Raw genomic sequence first — 8,477 nt, forward strand, 5'->3', positions numbered from 1 at the left:
TTGTTAAGATGCAATATTAATAATATTTTAATATGAACAAAGACAAGAAACAGCACATTCCACAAAGGCACTTTTGCAAAACAAAGGGCATTCCTGTACACAAACAGCTTTCCCCATGAAAATCTCCCAAGGCGAAATTAAAGTCTGATAGCAAATGTTGTATCCCAACAGGACTAGCTTAGCCCCCCTTTTCTAACTGCAAATAACAATTAGACACAGCGGAAGCTCAATTGTTTCGTAAACAATGACATTTCTGGATCTCTAGTACGTCTTCTGGTTTGTTCTTGTTCTCCCACAGTTGTTAATACCGATAGCTGCTGTAGCTGTAGTTGCTGCTTGGCAGGGCCCGAGTGTAGAAGTTGGAGAAGTCGTTGGCATACAGAGCGCTGGCACCACCACCATAGCCACCTCCATAGCCACCTCGGGCACAGGGGTTGTACTGCTCAATGGCTAGAGGCTGGTCTGGGCAGTAGAGTGCAGGCCCTGGGATGTTCAGGACGAAAGGTGGTGGCTGGATGGTCACTGTAGATGCAGGACACTGGGCATAGCACTGGTTGTATCCACCACCACTGGCCATTTTTGCAGGATTGGAGGGTAATCTGAAACCATAGGATTGGAACTAGAATTAAATCAAAGTTTTAAGTATCTGCATATTTCAATGTTTTGTAAGCAAAGTTTTTGAAGCCCCGGTATATTGTACCCTGGCAGTTCTGCAGCTCAAATATACAAGGGCTAGAACAGAGGTAGCGAGTGACATGACTTCTAGATGTTGTTGCATCACAACTCCCATCATCCTCAACTAATGGTCATATTAGGTGTGACAGATGAGAATGGAGTCCAACTACATCAGGAGGGTCACAAGGTGAAGACAATACTGAGCTACTGTAGATTGACCAATGGTGCAACTCAGTAGCTGTTCATCTATATGTTTATTTGTGTGAGCATCTATAGTATTTACTTTTTCATGCAGTTTCAACCTTCTGATAGAGCTACACATGCTGGAAAGATGAAATGGTAGAAGAGATTCACCACTTCACATGGAGGTACTAATTTTTACAGGAAATCTCCCTGCATACAGAACATTAGTGTATCAAGCAAAAAGTCTATAGATCTTCTTTCTTTTCTATCCTCATTCTACAGCCATAGACATAGATCCTCCAGATGTTCTGGACTCCAGTTCCAATCTGCCATAGTCACCATAGCCAATGCACAAGGAAGATGGCAGTTGGGTCCACAACATCTGGAGGGAACACCTGGAAGAAACCCTTTGAGAATTTGAGGAGAGTTTTTTATCTCATCAATGTCCTACTGTACCTTCACTGTAGCTTCTTCTCCACTAGGATTTCCTTTGAGTAAAGGAATCACAGAGGCCTCTGGTTCACATTTGGCTTTCTTGTTTCCTTAACCATGCATTCCTTAACCATGCATTCTACACTACCATGGGGTAGTTGCATAGGAAAACCTCAACAGTACCATAAGCAAATGAGATCCCCCCCAGTCTCAAGGTTCACAGAGTGCTTCTCTATGACAACCTCCCAAAGAAAACCCCTGGAACTCACCAGTTCTTGAAGGGAGAAATGTCTCAGAAGAGGATCAGTGTGAAAGACTCCCCAAAGGAGGAGCCTTTTATACTCTAGCTCTATAGCCTGGAGGAGATGAGACACCAATTTCCTAACCTATTGTCATATGAGGGACACCTCAATTATTGTAAACAGTTGCATTCCCTGTTAGTGATTACTAGCCAGCTAGTAATCGAGTTTGATGACCCTCCCACATAGGGAGAATTAGTTTCTCTCTCACTTAGCACAATATGCTTTGTATATATGTTACACCCCATGGATCCTTTTGATCTTACTGTTCTGATGGGATAGATAAAAAAAAAGACATCCAGTTGACATTCCAGTAAAAGCCATAGAGTTGGATCATTGGCAGTCTGGGATTCTGCTGCCTACCTCACCTCACCTCCCAAAGATCCTACTCATTGGAATGAATATGCATTGCAAACGTTACCAATCTGATTGAACTGACAGGTGAGCATCTCAAGAAGGCCATCAAAGCAGAACTTAATCTACAAAAACAATTCTCTATGAAATACATGGAGAAGATGGTCCATACATTATCCCAACTGTGTTCCACTGACTTCATTTGGTACAACATGACGGCACCCTTGTTCACAAGAAGCTGTTGGCCCTTCAGCCAGACTCAAAATAGTCAAACATGGGATGGATGGTTTGAGGGAGTATATGACATTGCCTTGTCTGAGCATTTAAGCCATGAAAGGAAGCTTCTGTGAGGAGTTATGAAATAAGACCATTTTGATGTTGCATGCTCTCTGTTCAGGTGCTTTAAAAATAGACACGGCACATTGCACAGGCTCCCAAAGAAACATACCTCTTGATGATGGGGCTATCTGATTGATATGTGACTCTTATATTCAAAATGTCATTTCATGGAATCTATTTTTATTGCCCTCAGCTCTCAACTGGGGGCAGCCAATCCAGCAGGCCAGTGGGAGAGATAGGAAGCAGAAGGCTCATTCCATCATTTTTTCTTGAGGCCCAGCTTATTCAGGCACCTCCTGTCCCTCAAGTGTGCCAGATGGTCAATACAGGAACAACCTGCTCTTCCCTCCCTCCCTCTACCCTTTCCCTTGTGTGTCTTCTTCTTCTTCTTCTTCTTCTTCTTCTTCTTCTTCTTCTTCTTCTTCTTCTTCTTCTAGATTGTAAGTCAGGTAGGGACCATCTTGTTTTGATTACATAGGTCAATCTGGAAGCTTTTTTGGCTGAAGAGCCAGGTAAAGGTAAAGGGACTCCTGACCATTAGGTCCAGTCGTGGCCAGCTCTGGGGTTGCGGCGCTCATCTCACTTTATTGGCTGAGGGAGCCGGCATACAGCTTCTGGGTCATGTGGCCAGCATGACTAAGCCGCTTCTGGCGAACCAGAGTAGCGCATGGAAACACCATTTACCTTCCTGCAGGAGTGGTACCTATTTATCTACTTGCACTTTGACGTGCTTTCAAACTGGTAGGTTGTTAGGAGCAGGGACCGAGCAATGGGAGCTCACCCCGTCGCGGGGATTCGAACCACCAACCTTCTGATCGGCAAGACCCAGGCTCTGTGGTTTAACCCACAGCGTCACCCACATCCCTTGAAGAGCCAGGTACTAATGCTCAAAATCAGGGTTTCCCAAACTTGGTTTTCCAGCTGTTTTTGCACTACAACTCCCATCATCCCTGCTCTACATGAATGAATGAAAATGATGCAAAGGTGTACTGAACCTTCTGTTGATTTTATTCCCACTGCAATGACAACTCCACCCCAATAGCATTCTTTGTTGCTTTATAGTATTTTTTCTTTTTTAAACTCAACATTTTGTTCTTTTTTTAAAAAAAGCACACACCAAATTTTGGAACAATAAGAGTGTCTCTCTGTGATTCTATTTAACTGATGATAAATGGTTGACGGATATAAAACAATACAGGAAATATTGGGCACAGCATAAATCTTTACCAGCAGTGGTTGAAAACAAAAACCTTTTACGTGATGCAGAAAACATTTGCAGCTAACCGGATAGTTTTGGTTGGGCTCGATGCAAGAGTTTTCTGGAGAGAGAGATTCAGAGAGTTATGTTTGATTTCCATTTTAATCCAAGGCTGCAGCCATGGGAGAAACAATACACTTTTGCGGTGTTAATGCTGTGAACCCCTACATCATAGGCCCAGATTGCATATATATATATGTAAATAAACCGTGTATCATAAAGACATCACAGTCTCCGCTGTGCCTCATTTCCAAAAGGAAACAGAAACCCTGAGTAAGCACCTGCAACCCCTGGAGTTTCTCACCACTTGAAGATTGAGATGTAGTGCAATCTGCTCAGCTCCACAGCCTGGAGGAAATGAGAAACAAGAACTAAGGATTTCCCAATCTGTTGTCTAATGGGAGACACCTTAGTTTGGTGTAAACAGTCACCTTCCCAGTTGCTGATTACTTATCAACTTGTAAGGGAGATGGGAATGACCCTCCCAGGTTGTGAGAATTCGTTTCTTCCCAGCTCAACACAATATGGTTTGTATATATGTTACACCCTATGAATCCTTTAGATTTTACAACTCTAGTTGATATTTTTCTTAGGTGTCCAAATAATAATAATAATAATAATAATAATAATAATAATAATAATAATTTATTATATGTACCTCACCCATCTGGCTGGGTTTCCCCAGCCACTCTGGGCGGCTTCCAACAAAATATTAAAATACCGTACAATAATCTTTTAATATTAAAAGCTTCACTAAATAGGGCTGTCTTCAGATGTCTTCTGAAACTCTGGTAGTTGTTTTTCTCTTTGACATCTGGTGGGAGGGTGTTCCACAGGGCGAGTGCGACTACTGAGAAGGCCCTCTGCCTGGTTCCCTGTAACTTGGCATCAGTAAGCCTTGGTGTGGGGTCACTGGCAATGTGGGTTTCTGCTGCAGAGTGGAATGTATACAATGGTACCTTGGGTTACAGACGCTTCAGGTTACAGACTCTTCAGGTTTCAGACTCCCCTAACCCAGAAATAGTACCTCAGGTTAAGAACTTTGCTTCAGGATGGGAACAGAAATTTCACAGTGGTGGTGCAGTGTCAGCTAAAGTGGTACCTCAGCTAAAGTGGTACCTCAGGTTAAGAACAGTTTCAGGTTATGAACGAACCTCCAGAATAAATTAAGTTCTTAACCCGAGGTACCACTGTACAGCATCTTCAACTAAGTCCTATTCAGAGTAGGCCTATTGGGAGGCATAGGATTATGTTAGCCATTGTCATGACCAATCTGATTGAAGTAATAGCTGGACATCTCAAGACGTCCATAAAAGTAGATATTAATATCCAAAATGGTTCCTTATGAAATACAGTCATACCTCATGTTCTGTCCACTTCAGGTTACGTGTTTTCGTGTTGCGTCCTGTGGCAACATGGAAGTACCGGAATGGGTTACTTCCGGGTTTCACCACTCACACATGTGCAAAAGCGCTAAATCGTACCCCATGCAGGCTCAGCGCTTCAGCTTGCGTCAGTTCCGTGTTACGGACGGGCCTCCAGAAGGAATCCCTTCCGTAACATGAGGTTCCACTGTACATAGATAAGATGGTCCATAAATTACCCAATCTGTATTCTACTGACTTCATTTGGTACGAAACATGGGCCCCTTTGTTTCACAAGGCGGTCTGTTGCTGGCAGCAGTCAAACCTGAAGTTGCCAGACATGGAAAGTCTGCATTGGTCCTTCTGGAGATAAATTGCTCGAGAGGGAGGGTGTAGGGCATTGCCTTGTCTGAGTAGATAGGCCATCATAGGTGGCTTCAAAGAGAAGTTATGAAATGAGTCCATTTTGATTTTCTTTAGTCTCCATTCATATGTGTCAGGGGTTCAGGAGCAGAGTCACAGGAGAGGGAGGAAACGGAGAGCGAGGGGGAGGAGTCTGAAGGAAATGTCAGCGACGACAGTAGTCCGAGGTCTCTGAGTCTCTCCAGTGACTCGGAGGATTCACAGAAAGGGGCCCCCATGGTCAGGGCAAGGGGAGTGCCCAGGGGGACACCTCGGGAAGAAGGGGCCGGAGGGGACTCAGAGAGTAGCAGCTGGAGATCCGGACCAGCGTCCCCCCCAGAGTGCAGTAGGGGGGAGGAGTCCAAGGCATCGGGATCAGGGAGCGCGCAGGCAGAGGGAGAACGTGAGGCAGGAGTGACCACGCCCTCGTCAGGGAGCGAGGAAACGGTCATCCGGAAAGTTAAACGCGCGCGAGCGCCAAGTTCAAATGTGCAGGAGGGCGGCAAGGTGGGCAGCCCGGGTAAGGAGCCAGGTCCTAAAGCCCGCCGAAGAGAGGGGGAGGAGTCAGAGGGGTCAAGCTCTGCGTCAGAAGAGTCCAGGAGGAATGAGACCCCGGGGGGTAGTAAGACCCAGAGGAAGAGAGAGAGAAGGAAGAGGTGGAGTAAGATTAGAGTCTTGAGCTGGTGCACAGGGGGCGGAGACCCAGACAGAGCTTCGCCGGTCTAAAGTCCAGACGTAGAGCTGGGACGCTGAGACTTGTAAATGGAGACTATTCTTCAATAAAGACTTTGATACTGTACTATCGGCTAGCGTTGGTCCTTGGTGAGCTGGGACCCGGAGCCAGCTCTGACAATATGCTTTATAAATAAAAATACTGTGCTGCATAGAACCTCTACCACATATGCCTCTATGTGCTTGGATTGATACCATACTATTATTTCTGAAATGTCCATGCATGGAATCTATTTTATTATGATATCTGCAAAAGTGTAATGACCCTTCAGTTAATTTTATTCCCACTGCAATGATATGTGACACACCACCATTATTCCATGTTGCTCTCATACACCTCCAGCTCAACTGGAGATGGTGTGTGCATCCATCCAAGAAGCAACAGCGTTATGTTCAACCTGACGCATCTTCTCACCAAGACAAAAGTGTAGTAGGTCTTTATCCAAGAGATGCTGTTTGCAGATGACACAGCCTTGACAGCACACTTTGAGGATGCTCTACAGAGACTCACAGACCATTTTGTACAAGCCTGCAGGGAGTTCAACCTTACCATTCACCTGACAAAGACCAACATCCTGGGTTGGGACGCTGCCAGCACTTGACACATCAGCATTGGTGATCACACACTTGAGGTGGGTTTCACCATAGCCAGCAGCCTCTCCATTGATGCTGAGCTGGACAAGCATATTGGCAAGGCAGCGGCAGCAATGGCTTACCTCTCTAAAAGGGTATGGGGGAAAGTGATGCTAAGCTCAAATACCAAGATGAAGGTCTACCAGGCTTGTGTGTTGACCACACTTACACTGCTTTATGGAAGTGAGTTGTGGGCAACTTACAACTGTCAGAAGAGGGGTGGTGGTGTGAAACCAGACTTTATATTTGGACTGATGAAAACGTTGTCGTTCGTTAGATGATTATTGTTGAACACCCTACCCTCCAAAAGAAAACCTCCACCCTGGTTCCTCTTAAAATGAAAGTCTGGGAGAATATTGTATTTGGAGGAATGATTGCCACCCCCACCAAAAAAAAGTTGCAGAACAAGCTTTAATGATTAATGGCAGCTTTACTAAGCAAGCCAGATAAGCATAACTCAAAGACAGATTAAGAATATTCCTCTCTTTTTTTTTAAGGGAGAAGGATAGATTGGTTAAGAGTTGATGGATGATACCTGGAAAGTGTACAGGGAACCAGGCAGAGGGCCTTCTCGGTAGTGGAACCCACCCTGTGGAACACCCTCCCACCAGATGTCAAAGGAAAAAACAACTACCAGACTTTTAGAAGACATCTGAAGGCAGCCCTGTTTAGGGAAGGTTTTAATATCTGAAGGACTATTGTATTTTAATATTGTGTTGGAAGCTGCCCAGAGTGGCTGGGGAAACCCAATCAGATGGGCGGGGTATAAATTTATTATTATTATTATTATTATTATTATTATTATTATTATTATTATTATTAACAGATAAGGGTGCCATCAATGTATGGTGTGGATGTGACTAGATTTGTTGCAGTATAAAAGCCCTTCCTCAACACGTACCCATCACAATGGTAAATTTACTAGCAGTGAATTGAAAGGACTCAAGACGTTGTTGAGATGCCATATTAATAACATTTTAATATGAGCAAAGGCAAGAAGTAACACATTCAAATCTTAAGGGGAGATTAGAAATTCAGACAGCATTACTGAACACAAACAGCTTTCCCCATGGAAATCTCCCAAAGTGAAGCTTAAAGTCCAATAGCAAATGGTATACCCCAACTGGACTATCTCAGCCCCGTTTTCTAACTGTAAATAACCATTAGGCATTGGGTGAATACATGGAAAACAATGTAAGCACCGTTGACTTGTCAACATACATGGAGAAGTAGGCATGAACATGACACAAAAGTGCAGTGTCAGAAAGCTTTGCGTTGCGGCTGAAGTGCAGAGCGTTTTGAGCATCCTCACTTGAAACCTTAAGCCACATGGCTACTATGGATGCTCAACCATTCAGCGAACGTTGACTGTTATGGATCAGTAGTTTGTCTTCTTGCTTCATCCTCATCTTCCCACGGTTATTAATACCGATAGCAGCTGTAGCTGTAGTTGCTGCATGGCAGGGCCCGAGAGTAGAGGTGGCAGAGGTTGGAGCCACCAGTAGCATACAGAGAATGGTTGGCACCACCGTAGCCGCCACCGCCACCAACACAGGGGTTGGACTGCTCAATGGCCAGAGGCTGGTCTGGGCAGTAGAGAGCAGGCCCTGGGATGTTCAGGATGAAAGGAGGTGGCTGGATGGTCACTGTTGATGCAGGACACTGGGCATAGCACTCATTATGTCCAGCAGCATTCCTATTGGCCATCTTTGCAGGACTGGAGGGTAATCTGAAAGCATAGGATTGGAACTATAATCAAACCATTGTCTTAAGTATTTGAAGATTTCATTGTCCCGTGGACAGGAT

General features: G+C 44.6%; 1 long non-coding RNA gene across 1 annotated transcript; it reads right to left on the reverse strand.

Moving 5' to 3' along the window:
- Nucleotides 1–1,695, reverse strand: LOC310665915. Its single transcript, XR_014505712.1, has 2 exons — nucleotides 1,560–1,695; nucleotides 1–599 (listed from the first exon to the last, which is right to left on the reverse strand). It is a non-coding gene; the product is annotated as an uncharacterized lncRNA (long non-coding RNA).
- Between the last annotated feature and the right edge of the window lie 6,782 nt (nucleotides 1,696–8,477).

This window comes from Podarcis tiliguerta (genome assembly GCF_965153285.1).
Source record: "Podarcis tiliguerta genome assembly, chromosome: 16".
In the NCBI taxonomy this organism is placed as follows: Eukaryota; Metazoa; Chordata; class Lepidosauria; order Squamata; family Lacertidae; genus Podarcis; species Podarcis tiliguerta.